Below are 19,991 nucleotides of genomic sequence, written 5' to 3' on the forward strand. Positions count from 1 at the left end.
TAGATTTTACTTCGGAGAGTTCTCGGATCGACTCCTGGTCGTGTTGTGGACATTCTTTTTTTTTTTGCTACTTGCTTTACGTCGCATCGACACAGATAGGTCTTATGGGGACGATGGGACAGGGAAGGTCTAGGAGTGGGAAGGAAGCGGCCGTGGCCTTAATTAAGGTACAGCCCCAGCATTTTCCTGATGTGAAAATGGGAAACCACGGAACCATCTTCAGGGCTTCAGATAGTGGGGTTCGAACCTACTATCTCCCGAATACTGGATACTGACCGCACTTAAGCGACTGCAGCTATCGAGCTCAGTGTTGTGGACTTTTAAGTTAATTTCTGTGGCTCGGTTACGGAAATTTTTGCTCACCTTAATACACGTCCCCCCTCATACACACACACACCACACAACACTACCTACAACCATTGAGACAAGCAATAATGAGTACATCGTTCTACATTGGGTTGACCGGACGAGTTGGCCGTGCGGTTAGGGGAGCGCAGCTGTGAGCTAGCATCCGGGAGATAGTGAATTAGAACCCCACTGTCTGAAGCCCTGAAGATGGTTCCGTGGTTTCCCATTTTCTCACCAGCAAATTGTGGGGCTGTACCTTCATTAAAGCCACGGCCTCTCCTATCCCATCGTCGCCATAAGACCTATCTGTGTCGGTGTGACGAAAAGCAAATTCTACAAAAAATTAAAAAACTTCATTGGGTTGGTGGCAGTAAAGGCGACCGGCGGAAAACTGGACCAAATCCACATCTAGGTCCGACACCAAGTAATTTGGGAAAAAAGGCCGGACCGAAGAAGAAGAAGAAGAAGAAGAAGAAGAATTATAAAAAAATGCAAATACATTTCTCTCCAAGCTACGAGGGCCAATCGAAAAGTAAGTTACACTAGCTCGCCGCGAGAGCACACTGTGTGTCGTGACCGTGGTCAATGCGGAGCAAGCTACAGTAACTGCTAACAAGTCTGATAGTAAGGTTGGTGTGGTATCCCGTCGTGTTGTGTGTGCAGAGCGGGCTAGGCGCAAAGGCGCAATAGCGCGTCAACTTGATATTCACTCCAAACTGGAGGAGCGTGCAGCGATCAGATTTCTATGGGATAAACGGCTCAATTTCACGGACATTCGTTGAGAAATCACTGATGTATATGCTGAGCGTGCAATTTCTCGCCCAGGTATTGTAAAGTGGTGTAAGCAATTTAACGCCGGACGCACGGATCTCATCGACGAATATCGCGAAGGCAGGCCACGAACCTTTATTACCGTTGCAAATGTTGACCGTGTAGATGGGATCACTAGACAAAATCGGCTCAAAACACTGCATGAAATTGCCAGCATGCTGAACATTTCGTATGGCAGTCGGTTCTCCATTGTTCACCGTTACCTTGGATCTCGTAAACTGTGCCAAAGATGGGCCACACGTCTGCTCACCTATATTCACAAGGGGCAACGTTTCCAATCGTCATTGGGATTTATGCAACGGTATTATGTGGAGGTCAACGAGTTTCTGCGGCGAATCATCACAGGGGATAAAACGTGGGTCCACCACTTCACCTCCGAAACAAAGAAAACATCGATGGAATGGGTGCACGCCATATCACCACCACGAAAGAAGGACAAGGTACAACCTTCAGCAGGAAATGTAATGGCAACAGTGCTCCTTGACGTGGAGGGTTTAGTCTTCGAGCTTACAAATAGATAGGGGGGCGCTGCCAGCAGAACGTGGCGCCAAGATATAAATCAGCTGCTGTTGGGCACCTATCGTAAATATTGCGTGGGCCATCGGCGTAAGCGGGGAGATTTCAAGGATTCATTGTCGACAAACCAGGCTTTTTCTATGCAATTTTAATGTGTTACAAACATAAAAAACACGTATTTTCGTTGAAGTGATAAGTGAAGTACACCAGTCTGAAGGAATATAGCAAAAATGGTCATATCTTGCTCTGCTTACAATTGCAGTCAGAGATTTGAAAAGGGCAGTAAGATATCTTTTCACGGGTAACGATTAAAATCTGTTACTGAAAAGACACTGTCTTGGTTTCATACAGCATCTAGGCTGCCAAGGAAAACGAGTATGTCAGAAAATGACTTGTACTCTTCTCCCATAGATAGATATTAACATGTTTACTTGTACCGTTGGGAACAAATGAAGTATTAGGCCTTGGTACATATAGTTTAGTTCTGACATAACTACATCGTGGACTTATCTTACTTTAAACTTTTTTAACATACTCGTTTTTTCTGGTAGCATGAATTTATTTCTGGACCTTACACCACATCCGTAAGTCACGTACCATCACTACGCGGCTGAGCCGGATGTTTGAAGGTAGAAAGTTCCAATACCGGTGCTGACTGGCTATCCTTAGAGTAGTGGGTTTCCCCGGGTTTTCCAGTACTCCTTCCAGGAAAATGCCGGGATGATACCTTGTTTAAAGCACCCCCTCCCCCACATACCTGAATCCTAGACCTTAAAAACTAGTTACACACGGTAGGTTATCAGACAAATTCAACAAACACCTGATCATAAGAGGATGATGGCCAATATGTCCCAAGCCACTCAAATGAAGTAGCATCATCATTTGTTTAATGCAAGATATAAAATGTTTGAGGAGGGGGAATAACAATGGGTTATGTGTGGGATACATTGCTGGATATCACTCTCTAAGCATAACTGATTATGTTATTCACTTACTTCAGTTTCCCTTCAGACCTCGAATTGCTGAAGAAATGGGTCATAAATATGAAGAAAGAGGGTTTACAGCCATCAAAATTTAGTAAACTTTTTTCAAAGCATTTTGAACCTAGCTGCTTAGACAAAGAGAAGTTTGACCGTCCATTTCCTCCGAAAGGATCAGTTCCGACTGTTTTTGAATTTCCAGGACACCTGAGCAAATAATCCAGGCATCGTAATCCACCTAAAAGTCGAAACACACCCTTGCACTTCCAGTAATTGATAGTAATGATAATTCAACTGAGCAGCATGCTCCATCCACCGAAAACATTTACGACTATGTAAGAAAGGTGCTCAGTGTACGCCTTATCCACGCACTCTTAGGAAATGGTACCAACATGTTGATATCTCTCCTGGCTTCACAAAAGAAGCTCTAACAGCTCGAAAGCTTAAAGTGTATAAGGTAATGCCATAGGTAAAGCAGTCCTTTGTAGCCTCATCATGAATTAAATGTCCATCAAGAACAAGATAGAATGTGATGGAAAGGCCACATGAGGTTATGTGGACATGGGGACTGATGTTGATGATAATTCACTCCCAGAAGAAAAGAAGACACTTGTCATTTCTGGCAAATGTCATTAATGACCATTGGAAGTTTCCCATACCTTATTTTTTAATCGATAGCTTGTCAGGAGAAGATAAGGCAAATTTACTAACCATTGATCTGACCATATTGCATGACACTGGTATTCATGTAGTCAATTTAACGTTTGACTGGACAGCCAGCATCTTGTCCATAGTAAAATTTGTGGGCCTGAATATTCGCCAAGACAATGAGAAAACCTAATTTGAGCACCCAGTGACAAAAGAGCTAGTGGTTAGCTAGTGGTTATTTTTCTAGATGTGTGCCACGTGCTGAAATTGGTGAGGAATTCTTTGACTTCTTTGGGCACAATTTATAACAGTGAAGGTAATGTCATAAAATGGACATATGTAGAAAAACTAGTGGAAATACAACTAAAAGATGGATTAACGCTTGCTACTAAGATTCGTAAGTGCCATATTAATTGGGAATCGGAAAGCGTAAAGTCAAATTAGCAGCCCAAACTTTGAGTAACAATGTGGTTCAGGCATTCGGTATTTGAAAAATTCAGGGTATGATTTATTTGAAGACTATGAAGCTACAGCTGAATTTGTAGAAATTTTTGATACCATATTTGACATTTTGAAGGGCAGGAGTATATTACAAAAGGGATTTAAATGTGCATTCTCTCCCTAGACAGAGGTTTTTTATAAAGGATTTCCTCAACATGACAGAATCATGCATCATGCGGCTATTAACATCAAGTTCATTAGACTCTTCTGTTCTTCACTCAAGAAAGAAGTCTGGATTTCTTGGATTTTTGGTGTGCATAAGAAGTTGCCTTGGCCTCTATAAGTTCTCAGTGAGCAGCATAAACTGAAATACTTCTTATTGTACAAATTCAGTCAGGACTACTTGGAGGTATTGTTCTCTGCCATTAGAAGGGGAGGTGGTGATAACAATAACCCTACTGCTGCTCATTTTAAAACTGCATACAATGCTGGTTCACCATGAGGTAAAAGGAGCAGATTCAAGTAAGTGCATTACCTTGAATCAAAGTAATATATTGAGTGTATCTAGCTCCGAGCCCAGTTCAGATTTACAGTGTCATGCAATTCTCGCAGTATCAAAGGATAGGGTTGCAGATATCCCACGCATTCCATATTTTTATCATGACTGCTGTACTCATCCAATATTCGAACAGTTGTCTCCATATGTGAGTAATATTGTGACATATATTGCTAGATTTGTGTTGAGGAAGGTGGAATGCCTTATCAAATGTGCAGTATGCTCGAGTGCTCTGAGGAGTCCCAGAGAGAACTACACTGCTACGCTTTAATCAAGGTGAAGATGTATTCTGGAGGTCAGAGATTAATCGTGCCCTCCTAAGATGTGATAGTGTTGTGTAAGTTGACTGAAAGTGCACTCAGAAATATCAATGTACTAAGGAGCAAAGAAGTTTGTTGAGGTCAGTGAATGGAAACTTGTTTTATTGTATAAAGGACCACTTACTTGAGCAAGAACTTTCACAGAGCCATGAAACGGACTTGGTTAAGTCAATTGTGAAGTGTTATGTCAATTCCATAATGCGACATGAATGTGCTAAGGTAGAGGAGAAAAGAGACAGTAATAAAGTAAGAAGTGTATTGAACAAGTACATATTGTTCAATTATCAGTGATTTAGGACAGTATTGTGAAGACATGCAGTTCTCTGGTTTTCAAAATGTTCCTGATCTTCAGCCTGGAGAAGAATGGTGAATAACTTACATGTAAATATTTGTTTCCTGTGTTCTATCATGCAATTGGCTTTTAACTGGCTGCAGCTGTTTTGGTGACTTGTAGCCTACATGGCTTCCTGTCTTCCATCATATTGTACATTTTAAGGATAGATTTGAGAATGTTACATCTCATTAGGCCTAACTAACTCAGTTATAGCTTGATATATCCTAAGTATTTAGAACAGTTCAACAACTTTTGGTGTTTGTGTGTGTGTGTGTGTGTGTGTGTGTGCGAGCGCGTTTATTCATATCTGATAATGGCTGATAACCTAGATGTTAGGTTGTTCTATGGGCGTTCATGCATAATAGTGGCTTATGACTTAGATGTTAGGTTGTTCTATGTGCGTTCATGCATGATAGTGGCTGATAACCTAGATATTAGGCCCTGTAAAACAATAATTATCATCATGCCTAAATGTACATCCGTAAACTAAATGTGAAGGTTTGTGAATAAGTGTGATGATGGTAACAGCTGTTTTATAATAACAGAACCTCGAGGTTATCACCTGTATTAAGTATTGGTAATTTCAAACTTTCTTTGACCGTAATTATTATACTGTATGTGCATTGGGGACGACTGTGTTATTATCGGTCACGTTTCTTGATTTATAAGGCTTAACCAGCATAAAATCGGCATTATTAGAAATGCAGGTTATTGGTATGTTTTGTTTATTCTATTATTTGGAGCACTGTGAAAATATTTTAAAAATAACTATTTCAGATGAATATTACGGAGAAAAATTAAACTTGTGAAATAAGAAGATCTAAAATAGGTTAACAACATGTGAGACCTGTTGACGTCACCGCATTGCTTAACTGATACATTAACACATCAGAATACCACACACATAAAATTATACTTAACATTTTTCATACAAAAAGGAACGGAAATATGCCTATGGGATTGCATTTCAATAGTTTAAATCAATTAATCATAGGGAGCACGATTAAATTGGGATTTAAAAACACTCCGCAATGCTCTTCTTATGGAAGACCGCCTTGTTTTGTCCTACATCAGCTGATCGCTCGGAGCTTGATGTTGGTGCCACGCTTGGCCGGTAGCGCCCTCTCAATCTATTTCTATGCTCGAAGGGTTTAGTGCACATGGAATTTATATCGGAAGACACGACAATCAACTGGGCTTAGCATTGTCAGACGTTGAACCGGTTGCGTAACACGATTAAATAAAAGCGGCGGAGAAAATTGAGTGCCGGTATGATTTTGTTGCACGATAACGCAACACCTCACACGGCCCGCCAAACGTCCGAAGTGCTGCAGCGACTCAAGTGGGAGGTATGGCATCATCCTCCATACAGTCCAGACTTAGCACCATGCGATTATCATGTATTTCGTCAGCTGAAACATGATCTCGGTGGACCACGATTCCGAAACGATGAGGAAGTGAAAGCAGCTGTCTCCAGGGGGTTACATAGCACTGGAGGTGATTTCTACGCATCCGGAATCGAAAAGTTGGTTGACCGTTCCTGGAAATGTTTAGAGTCTCATGGGGACTACTGTATGTGGAAAAGTGAACTTGCATTTTATGTTGTCAAAACCGTGATTCCTATGTGTAGGTGGTTTCATAGATGGCCAAAACTTGGAAGTGTAACTTATTTTTTGATTCACCCTCGTATAAAGACCTCTGGACCAGAAGAAGATAGGTGTTAAAATTTGTATTAAAACGTTGATAGTCTCACTCATTTCTGACGTAGGCTGAGTGGACCTCTGTACCTCTGTGGTGGTTGAGGTCTTAGATTTCCTAACAGGGAGCTCCTAAAACATTCAAATATTACACAGACTATAATAATGTGCTCCTCTCTATACCTTTACTAAAATATAAGTTGAGGAAACTGCAGACAGTCGGACTACATAGAACAACTCGGAGTTGTTCCTCCCTATGGAGAAGTTCATTGTCTGAGTTTATCCCGATGTGGGGAAACACAGCCTCCCTAAAGTGACTTACCCACTGTCCTGGAAAATTAACATTTAGTCATGCCTGTGTGGGCTTCACCAATGGCCAGCTTTTGTCAGCGAGCACAGAATATGAACTCTCGTAAACAGCGTTTTATATAGATTAGTTCGCAAATGACAGAGAAGGATGGAAAATGTCTTTAACTCCAGGAAACTATGTATTAAAATCGTTCATTAAAACAGCTTTCTCTATTCCGTCCGGTAGTTCTACGGGACTGATTTGCTTCATTCATTTTTTTATTCTCTCCGCAGTCCGACTCATTGGCTGAACGGTCAGCGTACTGGCCTTCGGTTCAGAGGGTCCCGGGTTCGTTTCCCGGCCGGGTCGGGGATGTTAACCTTAATTGGTTAATTCCAGTGGCACGGGGGCTGGGTGTATGTGTTGTCTTCATCATCATTTCATCCTCATCACGACGTGCAGGTCACCTACGGGTGTCAAATAGAAAGGCCTGCACCTGGCGAGCCGAACCCGTCCTGGGATATCCCGGCACTAAAAGCCATACGACATTTTTTTTCATTCTCTCCGGAGTTGCATTCCGGTGAATTATCAGGTATTTATAGTTATCTAAGTTCAGTTAAATGTGAGTCATCCTAAAATTAAACCATTACTTAGCTGGTTACACATAATAAAGGAGAAAAGTTTCAAATTGAAGAACTAGAGAAAACTGCTGCAAATCTCGTTTTAAAAGACTGAAATGATGCCGACCTTCAGAATTGAAACACCAGACAATGGAAAACAAATTAAGATTGTGAATAAGTTCAAATATTTTGGGGAAATTATAACTTGGAACACAAAAGAGAAAACATCGATAGATAGCAGAACATCTAAACTGAAAACAGCACAGCGAATCACCTGGTCAAATAAAAAAAACATATCTCTCCATGAATGCTAAATTTCAACATTACAATACAGTTGTAAAACCCGAAGCAACTTATGCTAGTGAAACCCATATTTCGTACACAATATGGGCTGCACGAACCACAAAATACCACGCGAAACATAATAGTCGGAAACTTTAAATTAACACACACAAAAATATTTCGTAAAAAATCAATCAATGTCACACTAAAGGCATCTACAAAAATTTATTTGACACATAATTAACATGCAATAAAAATCTTAAAATTGAACATTCATAAAAGTACCCGGGAAAAGCATGGAGGAAATTCGTATCAAGACGCGTTATCTGACGTATTTATAACTGACCCCACGGGACCAGCATGGGTCCTCCAGTAATTTTTTTTGTTTGCAATTTCTTTCACGTCGCATCGACACAGATAGGTCTTATGGCATCGATGGGAGACGAAAGAACTAGGAATGGGAAGGAAGCGGCCGTGTCCTTAATTAAGGTACAGTCCCAGCATTTGCATGGTGTGAAAATGGGAAACCACGGGGAAACATCTTCAGGGCTGCCGACAGTGCCGTTCGAAACCACAATCTCCCGAATACCACCTCACAGCTGCGCGCTCCTAACCGCACGGCCAACTTGCCCGATATGAATATTTTCAAAAATTAAGTTTTGACTCCCTGCTAACGCTCTACAAGAAATGTCAACTGCGATTTTGAGATATGCACTCCAAATAGTAGAAAATCACTTGAATACCTCATTTGAATAAATAGAATCCGTCGGGGTGTAGCTGCCCGAAAATTAATAAATATTGCAATATTTTTAAAAAATCAAATGAAAATTAATTAGATGTATTTTCTTACAGTCTTTATGGATTAATCAGTAGACTGAACTCTTATCGATTTCAGAGTATTAGGGCAGCTATTCTAAGGGGATTTTCTCTCTCTCTACGTTCTTATATAACATACTGGCATTATGTACCCGTTCTTCACACGGGAATTGCTAATAGATTTCACGATTTCTTAACGAATTTACATGACAGTATTCAAACGATTATTACGCCATGTTAAACTGATATTCTTTTACGGAAGCACATGGTAGTAACATGAAGTACGATAAAGCTGAACAAAGCGGAGACAGAATGGGGTAGAACACAGAGTTTATTGAACGACCCAGTTCCTGGTCCGAAGTTGTGAGTAATTATCCCTACTTCTCGGTTACATATTCTTGTTCATCTGAAACCGGGAGTGGCACAGTGCCTAAAACCAGACGATAACCTCTCTTATTACCTGTTCTACCGAAAAGGGTAACATGGCTCTTTAGTTAAACCACTTAACCCAACTTGAAATAGCATGACAGGCTGCAAAACAGTCAGTTAATGATATCTCACATGTTATCCTCCTATCGAAAAGGTACACATGAGGAAAACAATTTAGAAATTCATTTCCATTACGGTTAGCAGTGTATGTTTTGTGGAGGAGTAAAATCACTGATTCGACTTCCTATAACCCCCAAAAAAATCCGGGATTTAGAAATAATATTGACCCTAATACTTACCCAAGGACAGATATAAGGTTGGTAGAAATATATAGAGTAGTTTCCCAGTTATAAGAAAACAAACTGGTGAATAGACAATTCGATAAAAAAAAAGGTAAAGAAGTCCGCTCGAACTTAAAGTGGAATACGGCCCGTTAATTATATCTCCCTTATTATTCCTCTTATCGGAATGATGCACAGGAAAAAAGTTGTAAAATTTGATTTCCATTAAGGCAGGTAGATTCCCATTAAGTTTGGTTGTGTATATTTTGTGGGAGTGCAAAATCTCGTCTTCGGTATCGTATAAACCCTCAGTCAGTTCAGGGTTTTAGAAACAATATTGGCCCTAAAATATATCCAAGGACAGGTGGAAAGGCTTACCCTAACCAGCAATACATTCTGTACTTAGCAGGTTGCTAAGCGACTAACACTTTTATTAATATTCTGATATATGCGATTTTGATCCTTTGTAATGACATTGCATGTAGCCATGTTTGATTACTGTCTGTCAAGCCAGAGAGTATACACTTTCTCTAATCACGGAAGAATACTATTTCCTGATAGATATTCTTTGATTCTCTAGCCTTTCCCAGTTTCCAAATGTAATAAACCGATGGCAGAGCGTTCCTAATAAACTGCATGCTACTAACAGAAAAAAGTCTACGTACAAACAGATCCCATCAGGAAACATGCCTTAGATATTATTTTCTGGGAATACCTATCGAGGAAAACCTAACTACACTAGAAAGAGTGAGAGCTATGCATCTTAAAAAAAGTTATCTGGGTGGCAAGAACCAGAGTCCTGCACAGAGGCCCAGCCCATGAGCTGCTTCGGCAGTAGACTGCAATGGCCTTTGAAAGACTGGAACGTACGAGGCCCGTGACGTCATCGCACGGGCCGGTTTGGGCAGCGCTCTGTCATTCGTACACTGTGAGCCAGAGGCAGTGCTGTGGTAGTTCTATGGGCAGACTGCTTCAATGTGTACAGTGCACTGCGTGTCAGCGGAGTGCGTTGCATTACGGTCGAGTGGAGCTGATCAAATTTGCTGTGTTTTTCAGTTTGACTTCTCCGTCTATCCTGTTATCGGAAACGAATGTGGACTGTAGTTCCTTAAGGAAAGAAACCGTGGCAAAAAACGTGAAGTAAGAAAAAGAAGAAACATAGGAACTAAAAACCCCACAATACAAGACGTCTGAACCGGATCCTAAACTTAAAAGTTGTATTTGGTTGGTATTCAAGCCTGCAGTTGACGGTAATGGGAAAGACGTTATGTTGTGTGCTGCACAATCTGCGGTGAACTTTATGTACACACTAGCAGTTACCCGCGGCTTTTCGCGTGAATTTCGTAATTTAATCAAAGCAATCGTTCCTCGGTACTGTACTAGGACATTATCTGAAAATCCCCAAAGTATAAAACCTCACTGAAAAATTGAGTGCCATTTACCCCAGAAAGTCTTTTTAAACTAAGTTTGTGATATTGCCTTTTGGGGCTAAGATGACCATGCGACATAGAACTGTACACACAAAAATGCCTTCTCTCAAGTTAAAAAAGTTTCTTTATTTTTAAAGGAGAATCCAAATACAAATTTCCACATCTGTAACATCTTCAGGTGTTGAAATATATGTATCCGCATAAGAAGAATTCAACCCCTATATCAGCCCTTCCTCCACTCCAGCCTAAGTGGATTTTACGAAAAAAAAAAAAAGAAATGTTTCTTTACTTTTAAAGGACATTCCAAGTACCAAGTTCCATGTCCGTAACATGTTAAGTTTTTTACATACACTGTAGATATACCGGTACTCATTTTAAGAATTCACCTACTTTTTCAATCCTTTCAGTCCCTTAAGTGGTTTTTCGAAAACAAAAAATTCGTGTTTATTGATAAAGAAGCTGCCAAATACCAATTATCACGTTCGTAACATCTTCAGTTCTTGAGATATTTGTACCCTCATGAAAAGAATTCAACACCTCTCCGAAGTTAATTTTCCCCCCAAAAATGAGTGTTTTTTATTTTTAAAGGTGATTTCAAATACCCATTTTCACGTCTGCAACATCTTTATTTTTTAGATATAAATGTTCTCATACAAATAATTCAACTAATATTTCAGTCCTTTCATTCCCCCTTAAGTGGATTTTCCAAAACCAAAAGAATACGTATGTCTTTCTTTTTATAAGAGACTCCATATACCAATTTTGACGTCTGTAACAACTTCAGTTTTTGAGAAATCAGTACCCTAATAATTAATTCAGCCTCCTTTTCAGTCCCTTTCAGTCCCACGTTAAGTGGTTTTTGAAGAACAAAATAATACCTCGTTTTATTTTTTAAAAATTAAAAATAACAATTTTCACATCTGTAACATGTTAAGTGTTTGTGATATACTGTAGACATACTCATCTTAAAAATTCACGCCAATCCACATTTCAGTCCTTTTTACCTCCCCCCCCCCCCACCCAACCTTTAAGTGTCTTTTCCGAAAACAAAAAATACATGTTTCTTTATTTGTTGAAAGAGATTATAAATACACCCTCACGTCTGTAACATGTAAAGTTTTATATATATATTGTAGATATGCTCAGGGATTATGTGTACAAATCTAGGTTGGCAGCTATGCCCAAACGTACACGCATAACCTCGCTGCTGTAGAATCCTGGAACTGACGTTGCCATGGTTACGGCAGTTCATTTCTTTATCCGATTCTATGAGCAGGGGTAGTGTGGTGCTACTACTTCCATAACGGTTGATTTTAGGGCCTGAAAACATGGTTTTCGAGTACGTAGGGCTTACCGAGATTTGTTCTTTGGGTTAAGGGGCTTAAAATGAGCTTAATCTCGTCCTTGCACGACAAATTCGATATTTCGCATATTATTATTTTTATATATCCCCCGTCACCCCCACCTCGAATTGTTTTGAAAATAAAATACAGCCCATTTCCCTCAGGGAAAATTTATATTTACATTAGTAATAGGATTTTTAGAATCGGTCAGGTAGTTTCTGAGATACCCTCCAGATATACACAAACTAACGAAATTCACGCTCTCTCTTTAATATATTTGTATGGCTTAAAGGAGTAGGACTGATTTTGTCTTTTTATGATTAGGTAAAAAACTTACGATGCACGAGGTGTGCTTGAATGACGAGGATTCTAATGTTTCCGTGTCATCAGACTTCACGACTATGCCACAACCTGCCAAAGTAATGAACTTTTCTTCGTGGATTGGCTTTCATGATGCTCCTATTCCAACAGACGAGTTGGAAATATAATTAGAGCAAAATTGTGTATTGGAAGAAGATAGATATAGCATCCTATTGGAGAACAAATCCAAAATTTCAGCAGATCGCTAAGAAATTAATACGTATGCAACCATCAAGTTCATCTTCAGAGAGAAATTTGATTTCAGCGGGATTCATTCTCAATGCATGACGGTCTCTTCTACAACCAGACAATGCTGATGCCCTTCTTTTACTTCACAGTAATTCCATTCCACCACATTAACAATGGTCAATAAACTACGCACACTAAGTAAAAGCTATGTTCAGGTTTGTTTTTGTTGTTGGCATATTGCACGTCATTTCTGTTTGTATTTTATTTTCAGGTAAACGCGAATGAAGTCCTATGAATATGCTTCGTGTTATTTAGATTCATTTTCAGTTAACTTGATGTCAATTGCAAACTAATATTAGTTTATAATAAAGTTTCTGTTTGTTTTCAATTATTATTATTATTATTATTATTATTATTATTATTATTATTATTATTATTATTATTATTATTATTATTATTATTATTACGCAGGAGAAATCTCTACCGTTTAATTTCAAAATGCGATAGCCTACTTTAAAATATGTTTCTAGCGAACGGGAATTCGTAGATCGAATGATCCGAATAGTAGTGTGACGTGAACATTTCGTTGTGCACGGCGCACATGTTATTGTGGAGAAGTACTCAAGGTTATTCTAGTGAGCCCGCCCAGTGCGGTAGACTGCGGGGGGGGGGGGGTCTGTATGAGACCAGTGCTGTGAGCCAGTACGCTGCCGCGTCAGAAGAGAACGGCACTGCACGGGCTGGGCTGCCGGAGCCCGTGGGTTTGAAGTGCTGCGCGGTGGGCCTGGCTGCTGGACCCTGGCAAGAACGCTCCTTCGGGCCTAACCTATGAGCTCACCCTTCTATACAGAACTGCGTTTAAAATTACCGTTGCCTTCTACGACAGTATACCAAGCTTTACATCAAGAACTGCGGGATAAGAAAGCGAATATATGGATAGATTTTTACCGAACAGGTGGCATGATTACGTCAGAATGGATGAATTCTGATTACGAACTGCGGGATACCTTAACGCGCTTCTTATTAAAATGTTCACAAAACCATTGAAAAGGGCAGGCAAAACAATTGACTACGACAGACATAACAAGACGAGTTAACTGGACTTTTATAACGAATGCTGCGGAGCAGTATGGGACCTCTGGTTTACTTTATATTTAACTATACTTGAGCATTTGAGACTATGGCCACTGAAGTTTATGCTAATCGTTAAATATAACAGGCTGTTACTACGAGGTGAAGAGCCACATAATGTGAGAGGAGATACGTTTGATTCTTATAATAAACACAAGGTGCTGTTGTAAAGTTTCGTATCACATTTGGACGGTCCTTAAAAGCAATACGTGGTAAGTGCTTCGAAATGGTGAAATGGTATCATCCAGAGAAGTAGTGTGTACTTCAAATAGCTTCATAAAACGTGACCAGTATGAGACGAAACTTCTTGGGAAAACACTTCACAGAAAAAAGATTCCTTATAATTTACGATTGGATATAAAATATGTACATAAAACTTATGGAAGGAGAAAAATTGTTGATATTGTTTTTCGATGGTGAGTGGTTCACCCTTCACGTTTTATTTTCCTCTGCCATGCTCAAAGGTAATGGCCTGAATTGAAAGTGCCTGATTAAAAGGATCAGCTTCCTAAGAAAAAAAAGTTGTAAATGTCGTTGAAGACAAAACAAGATTTATATCTCGTGAAACTGATTCGGCTCTGTGGTTTAGTGGTTAGTGTGATCAGCAGCTCGAGAGAGAGACCCGGAGTCGATTCCAGGCTCTGCCACGAAATTTGAAAAGTGGTACGAGGGCTGAAACGGGGTGCCCTCAGCCTCGGGAGGTCAACTGAATAGAGGGGGATTCGATTCCCACCTCAGCCATCCTCGAAGTGGCTTTCCGTGGTTTCCCACTTCTCCTCTAGGCAAATGCCGGTATGGTACCGAACTTAAGGCCACGGCCGCTTCCTAACCCCTTCCTTGTCCATCCCTTTCGCTCTTCCCATCCCCCAACAAGGCTCAGTTCAGCATAGGAGGTGAAGCCGTCTGGACAATGTACTGGTCCATCTTGCCAATTGTATTCCACAGACCCGAAGTCGGACAGTGCCCTTGAGGTGGTAGAGGTGAGATCCCTCGCTGAGTCCAAGGAAAAAGCCAACCCTGGAGGGTAAACGGATTAAGAAAGAAAGAATCCGATTCGATTTATCACTTTAACGTCTATTTAGCTGCTGTATATTTTGTGAAATGCTGAGGTTTCGGGATATGTCGTGAAGAAGTTCCTTGACTTGCGAGAAGTCAACGATATCCTTAAAAGCAATCTACCTCAACCAGGATGGAACCTCCTGACTTGTAAATAAAAGTAGTGCAACTACAGGCTGTGATGTTGTTTGTTTGTTTGTTTGTTTGTTTGTCCAACCCCTGTCCCGTTTCTCTACGGGGTCGGTTATGAGGTGAGACGAATCTGTCGTGACGAGCTTTTATGACCGGATGCCCTTCCTGACGTCAACCTCATCAGAGGAGTTAGAGATGCAATGAATGATGTGATATATGATACTAGGAAGGGGAGGGTGAAAGCCGGTGTCGGCACGTAGCCTATTCCCGTCGAATAGCACCAAGGGTTCTGCTCAAGGCTTAAGGTTCCCATCCGACGGACGAATCACCATCAATGGTATCATATGCCTCACTACATATGAGCACTACGGAGGTCTGCAATTTAATCCAGGCTTTTGCCACGTAATCCAGTGATTAGAAATTGTATACCACCACCTCTCGCACCCTACCGGCCAACATTCTAATGGGCAACATTTTTTGACCAACGGGACTCGAACCGGCTAACCTCTGTGTCACGCCGTTTAGACTTCAAAGCTTTAATGATCATGGCCACCAGGTGGGCTAACTACTAGCTGTTACATTGATTGTTTTAAACAGTGGTTTAACGTAGCATTAACACTATGGCGGTTTCAAACGATGCAAGGATAGGACAGAGCTAGGATTGGGAAGGTGGTGGCCGTGATCCTAATTAAGAAACAGCTTCAGTATTTGTCTCGTGTGAAAATGGGAATCCACGGAAAACCATCTCCAGGGCTGCCGACGATAGGATTGTAAGCTACCAACCCCCAAACGCAAGTTCAGAACTATGCGACCCTAACCGTGTAGCCAACTCGCTCGGACTGTTACACTGAAATCAGTTATGTACTCGTATATTATTTTGTTTCTGCTACACTTTTTACATTAACCTGATACTTGGTTCTTACACAGGACAGGACCTGTCAGGACGGTGCAGGACAATAATGACCTATGTCGGGTTCAGTTTAATGTTTGTTTGTTTGTTTGTTTGTATAATGGGAAAGAGATTGAGATTTTTTTAAGAAAGTTGGTTTTTAAGTTCAGGATAAATATGACAAGGATCTTACCTATAAGTTGCGCTGAAATTATTCGATAGCTGCAGTCGCTTAAGTGCGGCCAGTATCCAGTATTCGGGAGATAGTAGGTTCGAACCCCACTGTCGGCAGCCCTGAAAATGGTTTTCCGTGGTTTCCCATTTTCACACCAGGCAAATGCTGGGGCTGTACCTTAATTAAGGCCACGGCCGCTTCCTTCCCACTCCTAGCCCTTCCCTGTCCCATCGTCGCCATAAGACCTATCTGTGTCGGTGCGACGTAAAGAAACTAGAGGAGTAAAATTATTCACCAAGAGCGGGTCTTCAGAGGTAGCGTGAAGCATATAATTCGATGTCTCTCTCTGAACCCTGCTGTGGTCCCATGTCTTAGAAGGTCACGTGGCGAATGAGAAGTGCCATTTAGTTTCTGTAGCATTTTTTTCTTTTCTAGCGTCTTTAGGTCGCACCGACACAGAAAGGTCTTATGGCGACGATGGGATAGGAAAGTTCTAGGAGTGAGAAGGAAGCGGTCGTGGTCTTAATTAAAGTACAGCCCCAACATTTGCCTGGTGTGAACATGGGAAACAACGGAAAACCACCTTCAGGTCTGCCGACGGTGGGATTCGAACCCACTATCTCCCGGATGCAGGCTCACAGCTGCGCGCCCCTAACCGCACGGTCAACTCGCCCGGTCTCTGTAGCAATTATGCAGTCCCAAGTTCCTATTAAGGATTTGCATTAATTTCAGGTCACTGAACCTTATCGATATGAAAGCAACTAACGATGGGAATTAAGCAATAGAGTCTTTTTGACATAACCAACAGCACAGTTCTACAACCGCCTTATCGCCAGCCCAAATACCTTTGGTATTTGTGTGGTTATCTGTCCTTATTGTACATAAATATAGTGTGCGAATTAGAGCCCTTTTTTCAAGTACATCAGTAGATCGATTGTCCCTTTCTGTTCTGAAGTTCGTTTGAACCACTTCATTTGTGCACTCCACTATAGTAGATAGCTTTATATCACAAAATAATAGTTTACAGCAAGCTTTGCAACACCTTTCACACCAGATAAGTGCTCGACGATATTTTGTCGCCGGATTTGAACATTTCCGGGAGGATTATGTTTACGCCACTTAGAAACTCCATTTCACCCTAGGAAATAATCAATTTCATTTTCCTGTGTCTATACCTTCGCTTTTGATTCCTAGAACGTTTCCCTCCTCATCATTATATCATTCGGCATCATCATCATCATCATCATCATCATCATCATCATCATCATCATTATCATCATCATCATCAATCAATCAATCAATCAATCAATCAATCAATCAATCAATCAATCAATCAATCAATCAATCAATCAATCAATCAATCAATCAATCAATCTATCTCTGCAATATATTTTTGTCGTTAAGGCAATCAAGTGTATATTTACTTTCCTATGCACTCATTTTCAGCCCTTAAAATATGAGAAATTTGCGTTTTAGCAAGAAACCATGACATCAGAGACATTCTGAAAACATTTTAATACTGCAATAATATTAAATATAATACTTCAAAAAGGAAACTTACCTTGTAGCAGTGAATTTTGGGAGGCGTCTATTAGACGCCGTTGACACTTGCGTAACTATGACTCACCACCACACGAGTTCGACCAACACTGGCGAACTGCTGTTTAATTATGTTGGTTTGGAACAGTTACCTGTCCGGATCCATGGCTAAATAGTTTGCGTGCTGGCCTTTGGTCCAGTGGGTCCCAGGTTCGACTTCCGGTCAGGTCGCGGATTTTAACTTTCATTGGTTAATTCCGGTGTCTGGGTGGCTGGGTGGCTGGGTGGTTGGGTGGCTGGGTGGCTGGGTGGCTGGGTGGCTGGGTGTGTATGGTATCTTCGTCATTAGGATTCATCACAGGTAGGGCCCCATCCTTATAGATGCGCAGGTCGCCTATACAGCGTCAACTCGAAATATCTGCACCAGGCCTCTTCGGAGGCCACACGACATTAATTAATAATTACTAGAAAGGTACTGTAGATGGCATTTCCGGTGAGTGGCCTTGGTAGTTAACTTCTAGTGACAGAAATAAACTACGACTAGTTTGGTGTCTCTTGGAAGCCGCGTGGCCACTCCATTGTTAGGCTGATTTTGCAGGAAAATTGATCATAATGTTCATTTATAATGTTTCTACCTTTAGTACCTGTCGTCGGGACAATAATGTAGCATGTGTGAAGTTATCTAAATCCCCAGCTACCTGCCACCAATATGTGTGTGTGTATGTGTGTAGACTTATTTTCACCAGATTTTACAGTTTTCCAACCTATTGACGTTTAGGGAGAAAATATAAAAGGAAAAAAGGACAAAGCAAAACTAGGAAAATCCAAAACATTATAAAGGTACAAATAATAATCAACACTATTAAACAAAACGAAACGGCAACACAAAAATGCAAAAGAACAATGGCCTACCTGTCAAACCCTGCTTGCATCAGCAAGTCTTATCATCCAACTCTAAACTCTACACTCGCAAGCCACGACCTAGAACAATGCATAACCTCGTCCTTGAACATATTTCACTGATTCTCGACAAGGCTGCATGCTCCAGGACCCGACCTGCTTCACTACCAAGCTCACACCTCCATTGTTATCTAAGACCCTTACTGATTCAAACCCCATCCGTCCCGTACACTTGCTGAGACTCATATTCCTATATTTCTCATTTCCTTTTACTTTCTTTACCTAGCACCCAAGATATCGAGCAAAAACACAAGTTACTAACAATAAAAAACATATATAACTCCTATGTGCACTATCATTATACCTAAATTAATGTCCAAGTGTCCCCTGAGCATTCCTCACACGTCCACTTCCTTTATTTTCTACATGCATAATTTTATCACTGAACTTAAATACTAATATAAATTACCTACCATATTCCATTCTTTTACCACCCATACAATAATTTTCTGATCATTACCAGTCTTCTTTAATCATTCCTGCTGACCCCAACTCAATATTTTCCCTCTCACCTTTTTCGTTTCTTTCCGTGTTACTAACAAATGCAGGCCTTCCTTCACTTCACCACACAGCAAACATAATGTATTATCCTTTCTCCGAATCCACCCCTTGTTTTTGCATAGGCCCAAAATCCACCCTTTTAAACCTCTTCTCTCAGCTATATCTACATTACTAAATTTATCCTCGATACTTGTCTTATCCTATTAAATATATTTAGGGTTGCTCTCCTCTGACATTCCTCCATCTGAGGTTCGATTTGGATATCCATTACCTTCCTTATCATTAATCTCCAAAACCTACTTTCTCCTTTATCCCAATCCTCATGCGATATGTATTCCAGATCCATCATGTCCATATACAATTTCATCTTCACCTGCCAGCTCATCCCATACGTACTTTTAATCTGGTGCTGATAACCAGTTTGTAGCAATATGCCCCCTTCTCCTCTCTTTAATTTCATCCAGTAATTAAGTAATGTCTTCACAATTTCCATTTCCATATACTCCCCACAAATTAATATCGCCCCCGTATTCGCTGTGCACACGGGGAATTGCATCAAAGTAAATTTACTCGTAATCTGATTTAGAGTATCCCTTCCTTTCTCCAGACCCCATAATTCAGGTTAATAAAGTACTCTGCTTAACACTAATGTTTTATACACCGTCCTTTGTATACTATAATTTATGCCCGAGTATTTGATCTGCAAAATCTTGACAACTGAGAGAGCCGCTATCCCCTCCATTTCGCTCTCTTAATATGATCTTCCCATCCCCCTCTTTTGTTTATAGGAACCCCAGATATTCCAACTTTTCTGCCTCTTCAATCATCTCCCCATGGACCACCCATTTCCTCCTTTTCTTTCTCGCTCTGTTCTTTCAACCTACCATCACCTTCGTCT

Source organism: Anabrus simplex, chromosome 1 (assembly GCF_040414725.1).
Source record: "Anabrus simplex isolate iqAnaSimp1 chromosome 1, ASM4041472v1, whole genome shotgun sequence".
In the NCBI taxonomy this organism is placed as follows: domain Eukaryota; kingdom Metazoa; phylum Arthropoda; class Insecta; order Orthoptera; family Tettigoniidae; genus Anabrus; species Anabrus simplex.